General features: G+C 44.5%; 1 protein-coding gene across 2 annotated transcripts in view; it reads right to left on the bottom strand.

Moving 5' to 3' along the window:
- Positions 1-14,489, bottom strand: part of LOC147102893 (BTB/POZ domain-containing protein 17-like) — a 35,677-nt gene extending 21,188 nt beyond the window's left edge. For both annotated transcript variants that reach the window (XM_085963793.1, XM_085963795.1), the window contains exon 1: positions 13,543-14,489. The gene's annotated coding sequence lies outside the window, so the exon portion shown is untranslated. The remainder of the gene's footprint in view (positions 1-13,542) is intronic.
- Between the last annotated feature and the right edge of the window lie 8,878 nt (positions 14,490-23,367).

The raw sequence follows: 23,367 nt of genomic DNA, 5'->3' as shown, positions 1-23,367 counted from the left end.
GTAGAGATACTGCCACTCTTCGGCATCCCTGGGTGTGATTTAATTGTCTAAAATGGCGTCTCCCGCGCTTCCCCTTCTTCTCCGTTGGCACAAAATGGCGTCTCCCGTGCTTTCTTTACTTCTTCTCTGCGGCTCAATGGCGTCTCCCGCGCTCTCCCTTCTTCTCCCCGCGGACATTGTTCAGCCCTTGAGCCCTGGCCGTGCTCTGCGTGTTTTGTTTTTTTTCGTTTCTGCCGCTCGGTCCTGAACCCGGCTGTTGCTTTACCCTCTCTCCGTTTTTTTTTTTTTCTCTCGACGCCGCTCGGTTTTCAACCCCCGGCTGCGCCCTGTGCGCTTCACCCTCTGTCTTACCCCGTCGACGCTGCTCGGCTTTGTCTCCGCCGTCAGTCGGCTCCAGCCGCCGCTGTCCGGGAAAGGTCTGCGCTGTACCTGTCGTCAGTCTCTTGCTGATCGTCGTGGCTGGGGAACCAAGCCCGGCTCTCCACAGCCTCCCCTGCGATGTTCGCTCTCTGCCGGACGACTGGGCGGTTGCTCGTGGTCGATGCCCGTGTTTCTGGCCTCGACTTTCTTCCACCGCCCTCCCGGAGCGAATCCTCGAAGGGAAATGCAGAGTTGCAGGTAGATTCGAATCGACACTCGTCGCCACTGTTAGATCCGTGATTCTGAGAGTATGATGTTTTTCAATAACCACACGGATGCTGTAACTTAACAATCAACAGGTATTTACTGGAGGAGGGTAGTCTCAAGACTGGGGGTACAGAGGCATGCGCAAGGCTTATATACAGGTGTGGTCACTGCCGGTACTACAGTATACAGGAGCTGTAAAAGTAGTTCTGTCTTAAAGGTACATACACTACACCCCTTAAATACACCTACCCTATTCGCCTTAAGCACTCCACGAGGGAGTGAGTTGCTCATTCTAATCGCTCTTTGGGTAAAGTAGTAAGGAGAGACAAATTGGGTCATGTTTAATACTAAATACAACTTTGGCCTATTGTAGCACGTGGTGAAAAGTACTTACCATTATATCCAAAGCACACAATAGTCAAGACTCTAAACTACACTGAAAAAAATGAATTGTAGACAATAAATATTAGCTACTTTCACCAGCTAAGACAAATGAGCTCTGATTAAAGAACAGCTCACCTGCTAATGGCTGCCTGCCAATTCTAGGTTCTGTCTGTATTTCATCAAAGGATTCCTTAAGCTTCCTCGTAATAATTGAGGTTGTGGTTAAAAAGATCAATGCTTTAACTGCAGCAGGGTAAAAGTATCGATGTTATCATTAGTTGGAATATTTAATCGACTATCATTTTGCAATTTTTCATTCTAGTTGAAACAATGAAAAATCAAATCAATTAGATTGAGTAGATTTCTTTCTCTTCCTGAATCCTGTCAATTCAGTTCCAAGAGACATCAACAATTGAAAAATTATTTGTACTTTAGCTAACTGTATTCCAGATGCCAAACACTTCCAACAACATTAAATCTGTTTAATTAACTTATTCCCTATTAAAAGAGCAATTTGTCAATATTCCCACTGCATGCCTTGGATTGCCAGGTGTTGTCATAGAGCATCTGTACAAGAACACATTTATGTGTAAAGGATCCAACAATTTTACATTAATGCCAACACATTACAAATCGGCAGATTTAGGTGCCTGACCAGACAAGGCCTGAAGTCAGTGGCCAGAGTAGTAAAGCTGCTGCTAACTCAGGACTCTGAGACTACATAGAAGGTACAGCACACCAACAGGCCATTCGGCCCAACTAGTACCGGTGTCTATGCTCCACATCAGTCTCCTGCCATCCCTCTTAATCTCACCCTAACAGCATAACCTTCTATTCCTTTCTCCCTCATGTGTTTATCTAGCTTCCCCTTAAATCCATCTATGCATATTTTCCATTTTGTTGAATTTATCCTCAAGACAAGAGGTGTCATGGAACATTTATCACCCCTCCACCCCCCACCCCGCCCTTTTCTACAATCAGGACTAAGGACTCCTATATTAAACAGAGCCTGGATTTAGCTTCGGGGTTAAGCTCCTCCTACAAGGGAATCAAGGGATATGGAGCTCGGGCAGCAAAGAGGAGTTGAGGTCGAAGATCAGCCATGATCTTACTGAATGGCGGAGCAGGCTCGAAAGGCAGTATGGCCGACTCCTGCTCCTATTTCTTATGTTCACTGCTCCACCAATTCACCTTAACCCTTGGCACATGTGACATTTCCCATTTAGATTTTTTAAAAATGTTACAAATCAGGCTATCACCTTTATTTGCAGGAGCAGGCCTGCCCCTCTTATGAGTAGAAACTTCACGTTATTGTGAACGGGATGTGGTGAGGCCCATGGCTAGCAATCTACCCCTCAACCACTGGGCCAAGCCAGATAATTAACAGATTGCTCCTGAGCCTGGATCCCCACGATTGGCCAACCTGAGCACATCTTCAGGGGGACAGGACTTACGCACACCACAAGAATATATCCCTGGTTTTCTGAGGCTAGGAAACTTTGCAATTTTTAAGTGGGCTCCCTAGAAAGAGATTAGGAGTTTGGCTGCTGCAGCATAGTGTGAGTGGCTGTGCTCCCTGTACAACTTTTTCAAAAAAGTGGAAAATTTAAAAATAAAAGGTGCCTCCATCGCCCATAGCAACGCTAAGGGGGGCAGGGATGAGACATTATCCCTAAGCACAGTGCTGCTGTGGCACATTTTTGGTGAGATATTATCGTCATTTGCATACCAATACAACATGCTTGCCCATATATGGACGGACATACTGTACGTCTCCCGTCACTTCCTGTGAGAAAACCAGAAATGGCGGAGAAGAGTGGGGAGCTGGTGGAGCAGTTCCTGAGGAATTTCCCACCCAAATCCACTCGAGTTAATTCTGGGAGTCGGCATAACTCGAGTAGAAAATCTAGGCCCCGATCTCTGATTTTCAGAAAAACACTGTGTCTTTCCGGCTAAGCTACAAATTGTTCATTAGTAGAAACAAGGGGGGGATTTTTCGGAGGGTCAGCGGGCAGTGGAGGGTCGGGTGGGAAAAAAAAAATTGACAGCGGGTCGGGACCCGTACACCCTGCCTGCCATATGATGTGCCAGGTTGGCACCACCCCAAACCAACACCATAAAGCATCCCTACAGTGCCCAAGCCTTTCCTTTCACACTCATCACCATTGCGGGGGGTGGGGGGGCGGGTACGGTTATGCCTCACCATTCATTGCAACTCACTAAGCCACTTCCAAAGGTGCACACAATTCTGTCCAAGAATGCAAAGTGTTGAAAATAAAGGTTTCAATATTTGACAGCACATTAACAGAAGCTTCACATGAACACTGGCTAAAACACCCAAGTGCCTACCCTTGTGTGTTGTTAGTTGGTATGATTGGACTAGGATGAGGGTGAGTGTGAGGGGTGGCTAGTGAGATGGGGAAGTGATAATGTAGATAGAAAGGGATGGGTGGAGGTACAAGGTAAGTTGGTGTGAGTAAAGATGTGCAGGAGTTAGGTAGGGGTGCAATGTGCAACCAGGCTGCATTGGGTCTCCTGGGGAGGTCGCATCCGCCCATTGGAAGTGAAGAGAACCTCCCTGCGAGCTGTAACCTCCTCCATAAGCATTTGAAGGAAGTCACGGGAGAGCCTGGGTGCAGCCGTGCACCTCTGTGCAGTGCTTGTCAGTGTTTGCAGCACCTCAGTGCTGTAGAACACTGATAGCACAACTGTCAAAATCAATTTGCGCGTGGTCCCTTTAAGGAAACCGGCTAATGGAAATGACGTCATCAGACCCGCTTCCTTCAATTGGCTGGCAAACGAGCTGGGCAGGCCCAATCAGGTGAAAATAATTTTGGATAGCGGGCTGAAACCGGCAGCGAGGCCGGGATCCGCCACCGACGTCGCCCGCCACGGACCTGCCGAAGTTTGTAAAATCCAGCCCTTGTATACGCAGGACAACAACAACTTGCATTTATACAGCGCCGCACCGTTAAAGTAGTAAAAGTCCCAAGGCGCTGCACAGAAGCGTTATCAAACAAAGTTTGGCATGAGCTACATAAAGAGATATTAGGACCAATGTTCCCTGTAATTTCGTTTGGCGGCATGCAGCCCCTTTAAGCCATTTAAAACACCGCGCATGCACGGTTTTTGCATCGAAAAGCCGGCAGCTTAAAGGGAACATTGATTAGGACACTAGGTTTTAAGGAATATCTTAAAGGAGGAGAGAGCGGTAGAGAGGCGGAGAGGTTTAGGGAGGGAATTTCAAAGCTCAGGTCCTCGGCAGTTGAAGGCACGGCCGCCAATGGCGGTGCGATGAAAATCAGGATGCGCAAGAGTTCTGGAATAAGTGTCGTATGGATGTAAAGGCAAATCAAAACGCAAAATTGAAATGATTTAAAGATAGGGCTGAATGAGGTTACAGAGATAGGGAAGGATTTATGTAGGTAAAGTGAACTGGCAGCTACAATTTCTCAGACGTGACAATAACGGATTTTATTTATTGTGATTGGTTGAATTGCTTGAAATAATTACATAAAAAAATCAATTGGAGCTTAAAGTATTGTAAAATGGAAGGGGTGTGTACTTCATGGGTGGGATAGGTTGACTCGTGGGTCACAGTAATGTGTTGTGTCAAATAAATCAGACAGGATTCTGGGTCATATTGCCAAGTCATTTGGCTTCAAATCCTCAGGAGTCATACTGAAGTTGTAAAGTGCTTTGGATGCATTCCCAATTTTCCAGCCACTCTAGTTAATGGCCAGAAAACTGGGAGCACTGCAAGTCAGACACCCTGACCACTGCGCCTGATTCTCTGGTTTGCGCTCCTGCACAGCAAGACTTCACGTCAGGTGTGGATTCTCCCCAGTTGAGGATGAGGCTACAGGACGATATAGACGGGTTGGTCAGATGGGCAGAACAGTGGCAAATGGAATTTAACCCTGAAAAGTGTGAGGTGATGCATTTTAGGAGGACTAACAAGACAAGGGAATACACAATGAATGGTAGGATCCTAGGAAGGACAAAGGATCAGAGGGACCTTGGTGTGCATGTACATAGATCCCTGACAGGACAGTAGATAAGGTGGTTAAAAAGTCATATGAGATACTTGCCTTCATTAGCCGAGGCATGGAATATAAGAGCAGGGAGGTTATGATGGATCTGTACAAAATGCCAGTTAGGCCACAGCTGGAATACTGTGTGCAGTTCTGGTTGCCACACAATAGGAAGGATGTGATTGCATTGGAAAGGGTGTAGAGGGGATTCACCAGGATGTTATCTGGGCTGGAGCGCTTCAGCTATGAAGAGAGACTGGACAGGCTGGGGTTGTTTTCCTTAGAGCAGAGAAGGCTGAGGGGGGACCTGATTGAGGTGTACAAAATTATGAGGGGTATAAATAGGGTAGATAGAAAGGAACTTTTCCCCTTTGTAGAGGGGTCAATAACCAGGGGACATAGTTTCAAGGTAAGGGGCAGAAGGTTTAGAGAGGATTTGAGGAAAAACTTTTTCACCCAGAGGGTGGTTGGAATCTGGAACTTACTGCCTGAAAGGGTGGTAGAGGCAGGAACCCTCACAACATTCAAGAAGCATTTAGATGAGCACTTGAAACGCCATAGCATACAAGGGTACGGACCAAGTGCTGGAAAATGGGATTAGAATAGATAGGGCTTGATGGCCGGTGCGAACACGATGGGCCGAAGGACCTCTTGCTGTATAACTCTATGGGGGAAAAATTCAGTATTGCCCCGTTTGGAGCGCCATTATCGGCCATGCGCAAAGTTTAGCGCCTGGCTCTAATTATTGCCTCAGACGGCAAACTTGGCATTTTTTCCACAGGTTTATTATTTTTAAATACTTTAAAGAAAGGTAAGTTTATTTTTAGCCCCGTTAGAAAATGTAATTCATTTTTTCAAAAATTTTAATTATTGTTTAAAATAGTTATTTCATGTAATTTATAGTTTATTTTAAAAGTGATTTAAAAAAAAAATTATTTGAGGTTTTAGTGATGTTTTGGGGCTCATAGTATTTATAGGTTTGACAGCTCTTCCTGTCAAACTTATGAATGAAGCATTCCCTGCTACCATTGGCTCTCCATGGCCCACGTGATCCCAGGGGACGCATCGAACTAACTGCGCCCCTGGGATACGCAAGCACTGCGCGCCAGCAGTTGGAGGAGGCCCAGGATCGGAATTCCACGAGGGCTCACAGCTCATCGGCCGGCGCGCAAGGTAAGCGCAGGTCGGAGCCTTGCACCCGCGGGAATCTCTGGGCCATTAATTTTCAGGAAAATATGAAATTCTGTTTGGAAATGTTTGGATAGATTGAATACATTTGTGTTAAGGTCAGGATTTGTAAATAAAGTTGCAATTTGATGGTTGGCCATTTTGTAACTTGCTCAGGCTGATAAGGATGATCATAAAAGTTTCTTTGCAAAGCAGACTGTTGGAAACAATCTAATTCTACAAGGAGCTTTATGTCACCAGAGCTAAATATAATAAAGCTGTATTTTCATAAAGCTCAGTCAACATAATATAAATGTATTGTAGCGTTTTATTGTCTAAGCAACTACTGTTTTGAATGAGATCAATCACTAGAGGGCATAATAGCTACAAATCAAGCCCTGTTTCTGGCGTGCTTTTATATCGCACTCACACATGCTCCCCTGGCGGGTGAGGCTGAGCACTGGCAGCACGCATTTGTAAAACCAGCCGTCAGATATTTCCTTTGCTGCTAAAGAACTTTCACTGAAAACCTTGCTGGCCTTAATAAATGATGGCTTTGCATCTCATGATTGAAAAAAAAAAGGAAGACTTGCATTTCTATTGCGCCTTTCGTGACCTCCGGAGGTCCCAAAGCGCTTTACAGCCAATGAAGTACTTTTGAAGCGTGGTCACTGTTGTAATGTAGGAAAAGCGGCGGCCAAATTTGCGCACAGCAAGCTCCCACAAACAGCAATGTGACAATGATCAGATAATCTTTTTCTGTGGTGTTGGTTTGAGGAATAAATATTGGCCGGAATGGGGACTAAAGGCAAAATAGAAGAGGACAGTTTTTGAGGAGGGCTTTGAAAGCAGCGAGTTAGGTGACAAGGTGGAGGGGACTTTTGTTCAATTCTAGAGGGCAGGAGTGTAGCTGCTGAATGACAACCCACCAAGGTACGAGAAGTCTGGTATCAGTGGGGCGGAGTTGTGCACATAGATATAAGGTAGCAGGATATCACTGAGGCAGCATAGGGCGAGGCTGTGGAGTGATTTGAAAGCAAGGACAAGAAATTTGACATCAACATGCTGAGGCACAATGAACCAACGAGGCTTGGAGATTAAGGTGACGATGAGAGTGTGTGACTTCGTGCCAATGAGGATGTTGGTTGCAGTGTTTTCGATGGGTTGAAGCTTGTGGAGGGTTGAAGGAGGAAGGTCAGCTAGGAGTACATTGGTGAAGTCAAGCACTGAAGTGGTGAAGTCACGGATTAAGGTTTTGGCAGTCGAAGGGGTGAGATAGGGTGGAGGTGGGTAACGTTGCTGAAGAAAATGGGACATAGAAACATAGAAGATAGGAGTAGGCCATTCGGCCCCTCAAGCCTGTTCCGCCATTCAATGTGATCATGGCTGATCATCCAAATTCAGTACCCTGTCCCTGCTTTCTCCCCATATCCTTTGATCCCTTTAGCCTTAAGAAATATATCCAACTCCTTCTTGAATATATTTAATGAATTGGCCTCCACCGCCCTCTGTGGCAGAGAATTCCACAGGTTCACCACTCTCTGGGTGAAGAAATTCCTCCTCATCTCAGTCCTAAATGGCTTACCCCTTATCCTTAGACTGTGACCCCTGGTTCTGGACTCCCCTGCCATCGGGAACATCCTTCCTGCATCTAGTCTGTCCAGTCCTGTCAGAATTTTATAAGTTTCAATGAGATCCCCTCTCATTCTTCTAAACTCCAGCGAGTACAAGCCCAAGCGACCCAATCGCTCCTCATACGTCATTCCTGCCATCCCAGGTATCAGCCTGGTGAATCTTCGCTGAACTCCCTCCATGGCAAGAACATCCTTCCTCAGATAAGGCGACCAAAACTGCACACAATACTTAAGGTGTGGTCTCACCAAGGCCCTGTACAATATATGGGGGACAAATATGGGGGAGGAAGCAGAGCTCAGTATGGCCAGTTTTAAACTGGAGGTGGTTTTGGCTGATCCAGGTGTCAAGAAAACAAAATCTAAAAATCAAATGTTATTAGAAACGTATCTTTATCAATATTAGAAGATTGCCTGAGGAATGAGTCAAACATTTTCCACATAATAAATATGCAGAGTTTTGCGGATCTGTTTGAAAGGCTGTGCAGTTTTTTGAAAGATGAAAAGGATGTTTCGATGCTGAAATGGATAAACAGGGTGAAAATTCCGCCTGGTCCAAGGGAGTCTTCTGACTGGGAGATACGCTGCTGGTTCTGAAACAAACCTAGAAATTATGGTTGGCAATATTAACAAGCAAATACTTAACGCATTTGTACGATGTTTCATTTTACACTGACTCAGTGGAGACACTGTTTTCTTTATTTTAAATGGGTTAGTACCTCTAATAAAATAGCGAGCAGAGGAATATCATACCAATGGGTTATGCACTTATTTGTAACAGTAATTTCCAGACTGTAAATTCCAACATGCAATTGAGCTTTCCTAGTATGGCAACCTCTGCTTGATGCTTTGATTCTATACTTTAACTGTATATACTGAACTGGTTACAAGATCTGCTCATTATAAGTATATCTAATAAATACTAACTGATTGGCCTGATTTCCCTGCACAATATCAGTAGGTTCATCTTGTCCTCAGAACCTCCATTCAGCTGTCTACTTATTCACCCTGTAGCTACGAATTCTATAAAAACTGCATTGACATAATTTAATAAGCTCAATATATTGCCAATAGAAAAAGTGACATTTGTTTTACAAATTTTCTGTTCCAATCAAAAAAAAAACCTTTGTGTAATCCCTTGTAAGAAAAGCAATTGCGTAGTGTGTCTGTAGAAACCAGCCTTCTGTTGAACCAGCCGCCCCTCATGCTAAGACACTCGGAGCTCGAGCAGTCGGCGGCACTTCCTGCATGTGTGGTTTTCCAGGACACACAAAGTGTTCTGCGGTTCCCACATCGCACAGGATGTGCATGCGACGGGCCCCAGCTATCCTGCCATGTTAGCTTACAGTTATTTAAAATAGCTTGGTTTTTTTTTGGTCTCGGGTCTCCGCTCTCTCGACTTCATACTCTGGGGTCTCCACTCTCTCCACTTTATACTCTGGGGTTTTCACTCTCTCCACTTTATATTCTGGGCTCTTCACTCTCTCTTTATACTCTGGGGTCTCCACTCTCTCTTTATACTCTGGGGTCTCCACTCTCTCCTCTTTATACTCTGGGGTCTTCACTCTCTCCACTTTATACTCTGGGGTCTTCACTCTCTCTTTATACTCTGGGGTCTTCACTCTCTCCTCTTTATACTCTGGGGTCTCCACTCTCTCCTCTTTATACTCTGGGGTCTCCACTCTCTCCTCTTTATACTCTGGGGTCTTCACTCTCTCCTCTTTATACTCTGGGGTCTTCACTCTCTCTTTATACTCTGGGGTCTTCACTCTCTCCTCTTTATACTCTGGGGTCTTCACTCTCTCCTCTTTATACTCTGGGGTCTTCACTCTCTCCTCTTTATACTCTGGGGTCTTCACTCTCTCCTCTTTATACTCTGGGGTCTTCACTCTCTCCTCTTTATACTCTGGGGTCTTCACTCTCTCTTTATACTCTGGGGTCTTCACTCTCTCCTCTTTATACTCTGGGGTCTTCACTCTCTCCTCTTTATACTCTGGGGTCTTCACTCTCTCCACTTTATACTCTGGGGTCTTCACTCTCCTCTTTATACTCTGGGGTCTTCACTCTCTCCTCTTTATACTCTGGGGTCTTCACTCTCTCCTCTTCATACTCTGGGGTCTTCACTCTCTCCTCTTTATACTCTGGGGTCTCCGCTCTCTCCACTTTATACTCTGGGGTCTTCACTCTCTCGACTTTATACTCTGGGGTCTTCACTCTCTCTTTATACTCTGGGGTCTTCACTCTCTCCTCTTCATACTCTGGGGTCTTCACTCTCTCCTCTTTATACTCTGGGGTCTTCACTCTCTCCTCTTTATACTCTGGGGTCTTCACTCTCTCCGCTTTATACTCTGCAGTCTCCGCTCTCTCCGCTTTATACTCTCGGATTTTACATCAGATGGGTGCTGGGTTTTAGACAATGAAATTGTTTGAAATATCGGCCCAAAGTTCAAGGTCCTGTAAGAACTGATAACGTATATAATTCGAGACCGGGATTGTATGTTAGAACATTTCTCGGAGCGAGGCTGGACCACTCAAGTCTTACCACAAGGCCATTCGAGATCGATCACATCGAAACTTTGTTGATGTTAAAGCCAGTTTGTATCTCAATGTCTTGTTGTATTTTTAACATCTTTATTTCTTGTATTGCAGCTTCTTAATAAAGTCTTGATATTTTGGAACAAAAACACCTTCTAGCCTCTTTGTTTAGAGACCGAACCATAAACACAAATTACTTGTATCCCTGAAAGAGTAATAAGCAGAATTTGCATTAAAAGGCAGGTGGCAATATTCTAATTACGGCCATTGATAATGTTTTTCAATTTTGAGATGATTCTTCTCATTATAATTGTCTGCCCTGAATGAATCACAAAAGTATCAACAAACTGGCTAAGGTACTGAAGCTCCATTTGAAATCTTCTGCAAATGTGACAATGGGGAGAAAAGAAAATGTCAATTAAAAATATTTAATATTAGTAGCAAAGCGCCTTGACAAAGTCAGAAGGTCTACTGCGGAATGTGTTCAAACAAGAAATGCATGTAATCTTGTGGTACTACAGGGATTGCGGTTACAGGGATAGACTGGAGAAGCTGGGGTTGTTCTTATTGGAGCAGAGAAGGCTAAAAGGAGATTTGATAGAGGTGTTTAAAATTTTGAAGGGTTTAAAATGAGTAAATAAAGAGAATCTGTTTCCAAAGGGTAAAGCTTTGATAACCAGAGGGCACAGGTTTAAAGGTAATTGGCAAAAGAACCAGAGGCGACATGAGGAAAAACTTTTTTATGCAACAAGTGGTTAGGATTTGGAATGCACTGCCTGATCGGGTGATGGAAACAGATTCATGCAGGTTCAAACAGGAATTGGATAAATACTTGAAGGAGAAAAAATTGCAGGGATATGGTGAAAGAGCGGGGAAGGGGATTCGATTGCGCTTCGAAATAGCCGGCGCAGACATGATGGGCCAAATGGCCTCCTTCCTTGCTGCACTATTCAATTATTCTATAAACTACCCAGCTGTTTGAAAAAGGAACAGACAAGTGGTGATACAGACAATTTGACTAGGCAAGAGGATTTCCTGGTCTCGCACAACCTTTTAGTTCAGGATTGCTGCGACAACAATATCGATTTGCATTGATATAGCACCTTTAACATGAAAACACACAAACCACCAGAATAAAAATAGTTGGGGAACAAACGCTGAACCATGGAAGGTGACCGAGAGCTTGATGGAAAAGATGGGTTTTGAGAAGGTCCTTAAAGGTGGAGAGAAATGAAGAGGACGGGTTTAGGGATGGAGTTTGAGAGAATAAAGTCAGGAGCAGGACAAGTTGGAGTTTCTGCTGGTGGATGATAGCTATTGGAATAATCAAGTTACCAGCTGACGGAAGTGTTGATTTCAGTGGCAGAGTGGCTGAAGTAGGGGTATGTGGTCTATGCTGCAGAAATAGAAATAAGTGGCTACGGTGATGGATGGGATGTGGTGATTGATGCTTATCTTCGGAACAAACAGAATGTCAAGACTTCACATAGCCTGCTTCAGTGCATAGCTTGTGGATGATGCCACCAAGATGGATCATGCAGATGAGGAAGAGAAGAGGGTTGATGATAAATCCTTGGGAGACTCTGGAGGTGACAGTGTGGCGGCAAGATGCTGGAGATGCATTGCCTACATGGAGGTGGAACCATGCAAGTGCAGCCCCCCAGAGCTGGACAGCGGAGGAGAGGTGATGGAGGAGGATGGTGCAGTTGACTGTATCAAACACTGTGGAGAGATCACGGAGGACAAAGAGGTGCAACATAGTCTCAGTCACAGAGAATGTCATTCTTGACTTTGGCCAGGGTTATCTCAGTGCTGTGAGAACAGTGGGAGCTGAACTGGAGATATTCAAATTGGGAATTTTGAGAGAGATGGGCAGGGATGATGCTTTCCAAGACCTTCGGGAGCAACTTGAAGTTAAACAGTCTGGTAGTTGGAGATTATGGATGGGTCAAGAGTTGCTCTACTCCTTATGTGAGCCATGTTGCACAGTAAGTTGATTACTACCTGCTGCCGACTAATATGATACATATTGACCAAAGTCTAATACTTCATTTTCATGTCTATTTTCAACAAATACCAGACTGGCAGACACAACCTGACAAAGAATGTAGATATTTATAAAGTAATGATTAGAAACATATCTTGATTTAAAATAGGTGAATTTGCATTTATTTCAGCCTGTTACCCGCTTTAAAACTTCCATTAAAATTACATTACTGTAATACAAAGTAATGTTATTCACGCTAATATTACACAGCATCATTCCTGGGCTTGTATATTTAAATTGTATGAAACCCCACCGAATGAGGGAATGTCACAAGAATTGGACGAGGTAATGATTGTCTTCCTTTCAGCTCAAGAATTTTCTAAAGGTATTAATGATTCGCAGTTTGAGGCACGACACATTTTAGAGGATTCTGCTCTGCACTGGCAAAGCAAAGGTTAATGTATAAGAATTGCTTGATTTTCGTGCCTTTAAATTTTACTTGTCTTTGTTTATATATGCAATTATAAAATAGTAAAATACCTGATATTCAAATACTAAAAAAAAATGAAACACAGAAAAATATGCATCGGAATGAATGAGCTGGTGGAGATTTGGTTCAGACTCCCTTCTCTGTTTAGTTGAATTCACACCAAGTCCTGTCACTTGCCACTTAAAACAATAAAAGTCACTTTTAACATACTGCCTTCAAAGTTCACAGTCAATAATTTAATTTGCTGCAACCAATTAATAGCTAAGTCCAGTTGAGAGAGCCATATGGAGCAAAAAGAGATGAAATCGACATGCCTGTCTGAGTGACAATAGGGCACACATTTCATACAAAGGACAAGTGTGAAAGTATCTGGGAGTGAAGACTTGCTCCTGAATGAGCTGTAGTGACTTGCACTGGTGGAGGTGTCCACTATTAAAGAGCAAATTCAAAGTGAAACTTGATTACAACAATAGCTGACTTCAGGACATATATTTTGCTTTGCTTATAAGGTTAAAGAAAATGTATTTTACTAAACTAGGGAGATTTATAATGACAGTTTAGTAGAATTTTCCTTTAGTATTACACAGGCGAGTATATATCCATGAGGTGATCTCAAAGAGGGGTGGAGCGGAATTTTCTCTATGTGTAATAAATGACGTCTGAAGGCAGATTTCATATCCCACTTACCAGGCGGTGCTGCGTCTGATATGAATGCGGTCGGATGCAGTCCCCCAGTATGAACAAGGCAGTGTTAATGTCTCGGGAAGCACAGAACACCACCTCATGGGCTGGTTATGCTCTCTGTCGCCAGAGGCAAAGCTCCAGAGCTAAGCGGGACACCTCCACCAGCGCGAGTCACCACTGCTTCTTCGGCTCACGGGTGGGCTGAACTCTCAGCAAAGTCTTTTTATCATGGCTGGCCTGCACAGACCTTCCTCAACGTTGGGGAGGGGTCTGCAGCCGGAAACTTAGTCGCAATTGTGACTTGGAAGCAACTAAGCAGCACAATTATTTCTCAGTTGCTGCTGATGCTTGAATTCCACTCCCAGGCACATTCATAGGGTGCGGTAGCTCAGTGGTTATGGTATTGGACTGGCAGTCCAGAGGTCACGGGGATAGAAATTTGTCCTGGGTGGTAGTGCAAAACGGGCGGTGTTGCATTGGCCGCCCATTATACGTCCCGCCCAATATCGAGCGGGGTGTGTAACGGGCGGTCGACAAATCTAAACTATGTTCTTAACCTGAACTCGGTACTCAAGACATAAACAGCCCAGTCATTTGCTCCAAATGTTGACGCTTCTCACTGAATTTCAAATGGCAGCGCCGGGTGACTGACAATTCGCGCCCAATTTGGAACGGCCGAGCTGGTGGGAAATGCAGCCGATCGGCGATTCTGGCCCAAATTCTTCTAATGGACATGGACGGGCAATCGGTTCAAGAGTCTGCGGGCCGTTGGCTGGTGTTCCGCGGGTTGGATTCGGGCTGCGGACTGTAGGTCTGACACCCCTGACCTAGGTTTACCGTCTGCTAATCTAGCCTTGCTTGTTTCAAATGCAGAATTAATTCTGTGACTCGGTTCATGGAGGAGCAACGGCTGTTAGCCAGCTCCCCACGTTGCCTTTGCTAAAACTGGCTCCTCCCTTATCCCAACAGCAGGAATACAGACCTAAGAAAATGGCTTCTTATTTTGTGCTTAAGATACCATGGCCTTGTATCAAATGTGATCTAGATGTGTCCTGTGAGGCATTGATCTGATAAAACTATTGCTAACTTAACTGTTCTGTCATGGTTAACATATATGGGTTTTGTAGGAATGATCCCGTGTGCATTAAACCCTCAGAACAATGGTAAATGATTTGTTTGGGGTTGGGCAGGAGCACTGCATGAAATCTATACCCAAGCATCCGGAAAGTTTTTTTAAAATTCGTTTTATGGGATGTGAGTGTCGCTGGCAAGGCCAGCATTTATTGCCCATCCCGAATTGCCCTTGAGAAGGTGGTGGTGTGCCACCTTCTTGAACTGCTGCAGTCCGTGTGGTGAAGGTACTCCCACAGTGCTGTTAGGTAGGGAGTTCTAGGATTTTGACCCAGTAACGATGAAGGATCGGCAATATATTTCCAAGTCAGGATGGTGTGTGACTTGGAGGGGAACTTGGAGGTGGTGGTGTTCCCATGCGCCTGCTGCCCTTGTCCTTCTAGGTGGTAGAGGTCGTGGGTTTGGGAGGTGCTACCGAAGAAGCCTTGGCGAGTTGCTTCAGTGCATCTTGTAGATGGTACACACTGCAGTCACGGTGAGCCGGTGGTGGAGCAAGTGAATGTTTAAGGTGGTGGATGGGGTGCTATTCAAGCTGGCTGCCTTCTCTTGGATGGTGTCGTGCTTCTTGAGTGTTGTTGGAGCTGCACTCATCCAAGCAAGTGGAGAGTATTCCATCACACTCCTGACTTGTGCCTTGTAGATGGTGGATAGGCTTTGGGGAGTCAGGAGGTGAGACACTCGCCACAGAATACCCAGCCTCTGACCTGTTCTTGTTGCCACAGTGTTTATGCGGCTGGTCCAGTTAAGTTTCTGGTCAATGGTGACCCCCAGGATATTGATGGTGGGGGATTCGGCGATGGTAATGCCATTGAATGTCAAGGGGCGGTGGTTAGACACTCGCTTATTGGAGATAGTCATTGGCTTGCGGTTATGTGGCGCGAATGTTACCTGATCACAATTTTTTAAGTTAGTAAGTTAGATGCAGTGCAAGGAAACCTTGGCCCGTATTTTCCGATCGGAGGCTTCCTGCGTGCGGAGGCCTCCGATCTGTAAAAAATCTACGCCCTTATCTGAGGGCTCCAGAGGCCTGGACTCTTCCGCTCCTGGGCCTCTGCTTTACGAAATGCGCAGGGCCCAGGTATCCCAGGGGCGCAGGCGGTTCGTAAGCGTCTGCAGAAAGCGGAACTCTCCACCCGCAGAGGCCCTTCCCCAGGGCAGGTGTGCGATCTGTCCAGAGCATTCTTGACTGATCTGAAGTGTCGGTTTTTAACCCATGCGCTTCGCACACCCGTAGGGATCGGAAAATACGTGATGTGTGCACAGCGCAATTTGTGGGACATCATGGATCTTCAGTGTATCCAGGGGCAGAACGTTTGTATTAAGTGTCGGAAATTTGAATCTTTGGAACAGACATCTCTGAGCTCGGGGAGCAATTGGCCACATTGCGTGACAGCAGAGAGGATGAGGTGTTTCTGGATCGTACTCTCCCACACATGGTCACCTAGACAGTTCAGGATACAAGGGTAGTGCAGAAAGAGAGAGGTGGGTGACTACTGCCATGAGCAGCAGAGGGAAATAGGAGTCACAGGGGCAGAGGAGACCTGAGTTACCCGAACTTCTGATGGCTAAGTGGGGCTGAGGAGTTACGGCCCCAAGAGTCTATTGTCGTGAACTTCTGGAGAATGATGACATTTGCAGCAAGTCACAGTCAGGCTTGGGGTGGGGAGGGCAGTTTCCAATTTTCCATGGTTGTCCCAAGTTATGGTGCAGCATTCATACCTAGAGCAGACTCTGGATGGACTTTTCTTTATCAGTAATGTTTCACTTAGATTTCAAAGCGCAAATATGGTTTAAGAGCATAGATCTGACATGTAGACAAAGCTTTGCATGCACACTCTCGCAATATGCACACACAATGTATTTGACTATTTCAGGCTATCTGTTTCCCGTGGGTGAATATTTAGAGACACAATTCCCTTAGCCTGGCACAGCTAATAACTAATGGCTAAAACAACCAATAAACAAACCGACATATTAATCACAGCCAAATGGATTTATTCTGCAGCAATGGGGCTTTTTGCAACTTAGGAACTATGTCCTATTCATTATAGCCTCACTCTTCTTTAAAAAAAACTGTCACAATTTACTCACTTTTTGTATTCAACTAACACATGTTGACAGAAAAGAAACAACAACACATTGTGCTCCTTTGGTCTGCTTTAGACTGGCATTGCCGGCAAGCATTAAATTGCACAACTATCACTGACTACATTTTGTGTAATAAATACCTAAATCACATCTATTGAGTGGAAAGATGCTGCGAGGTCGATTCCCTCACTTAAGCTCCCTTCCTCTCTCCTTTTTCTCTTTGAAAATCTGTATTTTCTGATCATGTAATTTCTCCCCCCCAAAAATACGCTTTTAAAGCTCACTATGTAAAGACTATTCCTGATGGACAGGATTTAACTTGATGCATCACCTATCCTCCTGCCTTATGTTCCATCTTACATCCTTCTGTTACACTGTGTTTTCCCAGATTATTCCATCCACACTTCACACTGCTGATACCTTCAGCGGTGACTTGTGTACTTAGCTGACAATTAAACCGACTCCAGAGAACAAATCTCCAGCTACAACACGTAGACATTTAACCATCACCAGGGAGTACAGGGTGATTAGAGCAGCTTTGACTTGTTTGTTTCCAAATGATTTATTAAATGTTCCCCAGTCATTTGTTTTTGTCGTGCAGGGTACAGGTATGTTTGGGATGCTTTGAGAACCTGACTGCATAATGCAGTTATTTATTTGTAAAATTTCTCTGTGTTTTGCCAGAAAAATGCAATCAAGCCGTTTTATAAGAACATAAGAAATAGGAGCAGGAGTAGGCCATACGGCCCCTCGGGCCTGCTCCGCCATTCAATAGGATCATGGCTGATCCGAATCTAGACTCACGTCCACTTCCCTGCCCTCTCCCCGTAACCCCTAATTCCCTTATCTGCTAGGAAACTGTCTATCTCCATTTTAAATTTATTTAATGTTGCAGCTTCCACAGCTCTCTGAGGTAGCAAATTCCATAGATTTACTACCCTCTGAGTGAAGAAGTTTCTCCTCATCTCAGTTTTGAAAGGGCAGCCCCTTATTCTTAGATTATGCCCCCTAGTTCTAGTCTCACCCATCAGTGGAAACATCCTCACCGCATCCACCCGATCAAGCCCCCTCACAATCTTATATGTTTCGATAAGATCGCCTCTCATTCTTCTGAACTCCAATGAGTAGAGTCCCAACCTACTCAACCTTTCCTCATACGTCAACCCCCTCATCTCCGGAACCAACCGAGTGAACCTTCTCTGAACCGCCTCGAGAGCAAGTATATCTTTTCTTAAATATGGAAACCAAAACTGCATGCAGTATTCCAGGTGTGGCCTCACCAATATCCTGTATAACTGCAGCAAGACTTCCCTGTTTTTATACTCCATCCCCCTTGCAATAAAAGCCAAGATTCCATTGGCCTTCCTGATCACCTGCTGCACCTGCATACTAACTTTTTGTGTTTCATGCACCAGGACCCCCAGATCCCTTTGTACTGTAGCACTTTGCAGTTTCTCTCCATTTAGATAATAACTTGCTCTTTGATTTTTTCTGCCAAAGTGCATAACCTCACACTTTCCAACATTATATTGCATCTGCCAAATCTCTGCCCACTCACTTAGCCTGTCTATGTCCTTTTGCAGGTTTTTTATGTCCTCCTCACTCACTGCTTTCCCTCCCATCTTTGTATCGTCGGCAAACTTGGATATGTTGCACTCGGTCCCTTCCTCCAAATCGTTAATATAGATTGTAAAGAGTTGGGGTCCCAGCACTGACCCCTGCGGAACACCACTAGTTACTGATTGCCAGCCCGAGAATGAACCATTTATCCCAACTCTTTGTTTTCTGTTAGATAGCCAATCTTCCACCCATGCCAGTATATTACCCCCAATCCCGTGATTTCTTATCTTGATCAGTAATCTTTTGTGTGGAACCTTGTCAAATGCCTTTTGGAAGTCCAAATACACTACATCCACTGGTTCCCCTTTATCCACCCTGTATGTTACATCCTCAAAGAATTCGAGCAAATTTGTCAAACATGACTTCCCCTTCATAAAACCATGCTGACTCTGTCCTATTAAATTATGTTTATCCAAATGCTCTGTTACTGTTTCCTTAATAATGGACTCCAACATTTTGCCAACCACAGATGTTAGGCTAACTGGTCTATAGTTTCCAGCTTTTTGTCTACTTCCCTTCTTAAATAAGGGTGTTACATTAGCAGTTTTCCAATCTGCCGGGACCTTTCCTGAGTCCAGGGAGTTCTGGAAAATAATCACCAATGCATCCACAATCCCTACCGCCACTTCTCTCAAGACCCTAGGATGTAGGCCATCAGGTCCGGGGGATTTATCCGCCTTAAGTCCCATTATTTTACTGAGTACCATCTCCTTAGTGATTTTAATCGTGTTTAGCTCCTCCCCCCCCCCCCCCCCCCATTGCCCCCTGTTTGTCCAGTGTTGGGATATTTTTAGTGTCCTCTACTGTAAAGGCTGATACGTGTTGATCTTTCGCTCAGGAAGGATCTGGGTGAAGCTGAGTGTAAAAAAATAGCTTCTTGATTATTCAGTGAATTGAGCAAATATAGTCTTACTGAATCTTCACAAACAGAAGTCCCATCATCGAAGTAAGTTATATCCTGAATAATTTGGGGTATCTTCATAAGCTCAGTTATCGTCGCTAGGTCAACGTCCTGGAACTACCAGCACTGTGGGAGTGCCCTCACTGCACAGACTGCAGCGGTTCAAGAAAATCAACCAGCACCGTCTCAAGGGCAACTAGGGATACGCAATAAATGCTGGCCGTGCAAGTTTTATTTTACAATGACATTTTTTAACTGCATTCTCCAGAAAAATGGTCCAGTAAGCCAACAAGCCATCATACTGCTTCTGAGTCAGAAGGCTGTGGGTTCAAGCCCCACTCCAGAGACTTGAGCACAAAATTCCAGGCTGACACTCCAGTGCAGTACTGAGGGAGTGCTGCACTGTTGGAGGTGCCGTCTTTTGAATGAGACGTTAAACTGAGGCCCCGTCTGCTCTCTCAGGTGGACGTAAAAAATCCCATGAGCAGGGGAGTTATCCCCGGTGTCCTGGGGCCAATATTTATCCCTCAATCAACATCACAAAAACAGATTATTTGGTAATTATCACATTGCTGTTTGTGGGAGCTTGCTGTGCGCAAGTTGGCTGCCGCGTTTCCTACATTACAACAGTGACTACACTTCAAAAGTACTTCATTGACTGTAAAGTGCTTTGGGATGTCCTACATAAGAACATAAGAAATAGGAGCAGGAGTAGGCCATACGGCACCTCGGGCCTGCTCCGCCATTCAATAGGATCATGGCTGATCTGAATCTAGACTTACGTCCACTTCCCTGCCCTCTCCCCGTAACCCTTAATTCCCTTATCTGCTAGGAAAATGTCTATCTCCATTTAAAATTTATTTAATGTTGCAGCTTCCACAGCTCTCTGGGGTAGCAAATTCCATAGATTTACTACCCTCTGAGTGAAGAAGTTAATAATAATAATAATTCAACTTTATTGTCATTGTACAATGCACAAGTACATGAACAACGAAATGTGATCTTGCAAGCTCCCATGAGTCCAGTACAAATAACATTAACATTAAACGTAAATAGCACCGTCCTGGGAGAAGCAAAGCCGCTGCGTCTGTGCGCGCCGCCATTTCATTTCCACCATTCCTCCTGTCCGACAATCTTCAGCCCAACGCCCGGGCCTGCTCACCAGCCGCCCCTCCCGGGGCTCCTTCCGTGACCTTCTCATCTCAGTTTTGAAAGGGCAGCCCCTTATTCTAAGATTATGTCCCCTAGTTCTAATCTCACCCATCAGTGGAAACATCCTCACCGCATCCACCCGATCAAGCTCCTGAGGTCATGAGAGGCGCTGTATAAATGTAAGTCTTTCCTTCTTTACCACTAACCAAGCAGAAATGTACCTGTTGACTTCTCTTTATAAAAGAAATTGGGAACACTCCCTCAGTGAGTTTGCCAAGTGTGTAACTGAAGCATGCACACTAGGAAACCTGAGCTTCAATCTCCAGTCTGTTCTGAGTTAACTGAAGCTCAGCCAAGAGGCACCATAATTGGCCTCAATGACCTTGGCTATAGAGGGGCAATATCAGCAAAGTTTCCCACTTCTGATTGAAGTGCTGGAAATGCCTGCATGTCAGCACTTCACTTATGATTCAGACTTCCCCAGATACTTTTCCCTGTGCCTAACACAAGAGTCAGCGCCCATAGACAAGCCCGTGCTTCCTATGAATTAAAGTGAGACCTTGTGCACCAAGTAATCTGGGACTGTCTGCCCTGAGCAAACAAGACTCACTTACTGTCTCAGGATTCCCAATATGCGCCCACACTACTTCAGCAGACAAGTAATATCCGTCACGCTCGGTACTCTCATAACAGACTAAACTATCAAGCAGGATCATAACACATAGGGATTGATATTGCAATGGAAAGTGTCAAAAATATCTGAGTTATAGCAGTGGAAATCTGGAACTCTCTCCCCAAAAGGCTGTGGATGCTGGGTCAATAGAAATGTTCTAGACTGAGACCAATCGAGTTTTCGGTAAGGTTATCAAGGGATATGGATCAAAGGCAGCCAATGAAGTACTTTTTGAAGTGTTGTCACTGTTGTAATGTAGGAAACGCGGCAGCCAATTACACACAGCAAGCTCCCACAAACAGCAACGATAATGACCAGATCATCTGTTTTTTTAATGTTGATTGAGGGATAAATATTGGCCAGGACACCGGGGATAACTCCCCTGTTCTTCTTTGAAAAGGTGCCCTGGGATCTTTTACATCCACCTGAGAGAGCAGACGGGGCCTTGGTTTAACGTCTCATCCGAAAGACTGCACCTGTGACAGTGCAGCACTCCCTCAGCACTGCACTGGAGCGGCAGCCTAGATTTATGTGCTCAAGTCTGTGGAGTGGGACTTGAACCCACGACTTTCTGACTCTATTTCTTAGCCTTCCAGAGTGCTACCCACTGAGCCTCGGCTGCCTAGTGACTTAAATTCACTATTTTCAAGGAAAATTGACACTCCCACTTATGATTATTCTTCAAAACACATTGGGTGCTACGGTAAATTACACGCAAAGTCACATATAAATTCATCTCTATGGATATAGACTTTGAACTTCTCATTTCGGCATGTAAAGTATCATGCTATAGAGAGATCACCAGATATTCAATGTAAACTGTCATCCTGTTATAAGGCTGAAATTAAACAAAAGTATAGCCATCAATATAATATTAACAAAATGTTCATTGTTTATTAGGACACAAAACCAATCCATAAATTATTTTACTGCCGGCTTTCAGGGTTAGTAGCTAACCTCTTGTTCAAACTGGCGCTGACACTCAGAGTACTGATAATCAAATTCATACTCCTCTTTGTTGCAGGGAGATTTTCCAATGTGTTACCAAGATGGAAAAGTACGCTAGAGAGTAATATCTCAAACCCATTTGTTCTTCAGATCACTGGATTAGAATTAATAACAAAATGGAATGAGCCCTGAGTATAACAACAGAAAATGCTGGAAAAACTCAGCAGGCCAGGCAACATCCGTGGAGAGAAATTACAGTCAACGTTTCAGGTCAAAACCCTTTATCAAGACTAAAGAGGCACAGGGAATGAAATAGATTAAGAGGCCGGGCTGGGAGAGAACAAAAGAGAAGAGACATTAAGAGGTATTCAAAATGAGACGAGATGGTGATAGGACTAGTGGAGACAAAAGACGGCTATAGATTAGGTGTGAAATGCGCTGGCAGAATGGGAGACAGCTGCCATGTGGGAGAGAGAAAAAAAAAGGAAAGGGGGGGGGGTGGAAACCAAAACAAAGGTGTGGATAAAAAATATAAGTAAAAATGTAATAGGGGCCGAGGTTATGATCTGAAATTGTTGAACTCGATATTGAGTCCGGAAGGCTGTAAAGTGCCTAATCGGAAGATGAGGTGCTGTTCCTCGAGTTTACAGTGAACTTCCGTGGAACAATGCAAGAGGACGGTGAGGTCCGAGTGGGAATGGAACGGTGAATTAAAATGACAGGCGACCGGAAGCTTGGGGTCACCCTTACGGACTGAACGGAGGTGTTCCGCAAAGCGGTCACCCAATCTGCGTTTGGTCTCCCCAATGTATAGCCCTGAGTATAGTTCATTTATGTTCTGCCTGCGTTCTAAAAACATATACGCTAATTACAGGGATAGGATTGGATGTGGTGAGAAAGGGAACTCGAGGATAGAACTTCAGTATGACTTGTATTACATTCCTGTGTGCACTATTTTTACAGACACAAGCCCATTGCTAATGAACAGGTTAACGCCTCATAAAATAGCACACAGGAATGTAGTAAGTGGGCATTAAGCGAACTTCGCTGACTGAAAGTTCATCTTTTATGTCTAGAGAGAGAAGCAGTATAATTTGACGATTACAGGCTCTTAATTCTCACTAATAACAATATTTTCCTCCCAAATAATATTTTATTCCTGAGTTTTCTTCATTTTAGTTGATTTGCACAGAACTTTTTTTTTCTGTTTGTTTGCCTGACTTAAGTGTTGAAATTGTTCCAAGCAAGTTAATGGAGTTTCTGTGTAATCAAGCAAATGCTATCTTCTGTGAAAGCACCGGTTTTGATTTTATGA

Source organism: Somniosus microcephalus, chromosome 21 (assembly GCF_052327205.1).
Source record: "Somniosus microcephalus isolate GS21.2 chromosome 21, FLI_Smic_1.0, whole genome shotgun sequence".
Classification (NCBI taxonomy): domain Eukaryota; kingdom Metazoa; phylum Chordata; class Chondrichthyes; order Squaliformes; family Somniosidae; genus Somniosus; species Somniosus microcephalus.
The sequence above is the reverse complement of the archived record's forward strand: the minus strand, read 5'-3'. Positions and strand labels throughout refer to the sequence as shown.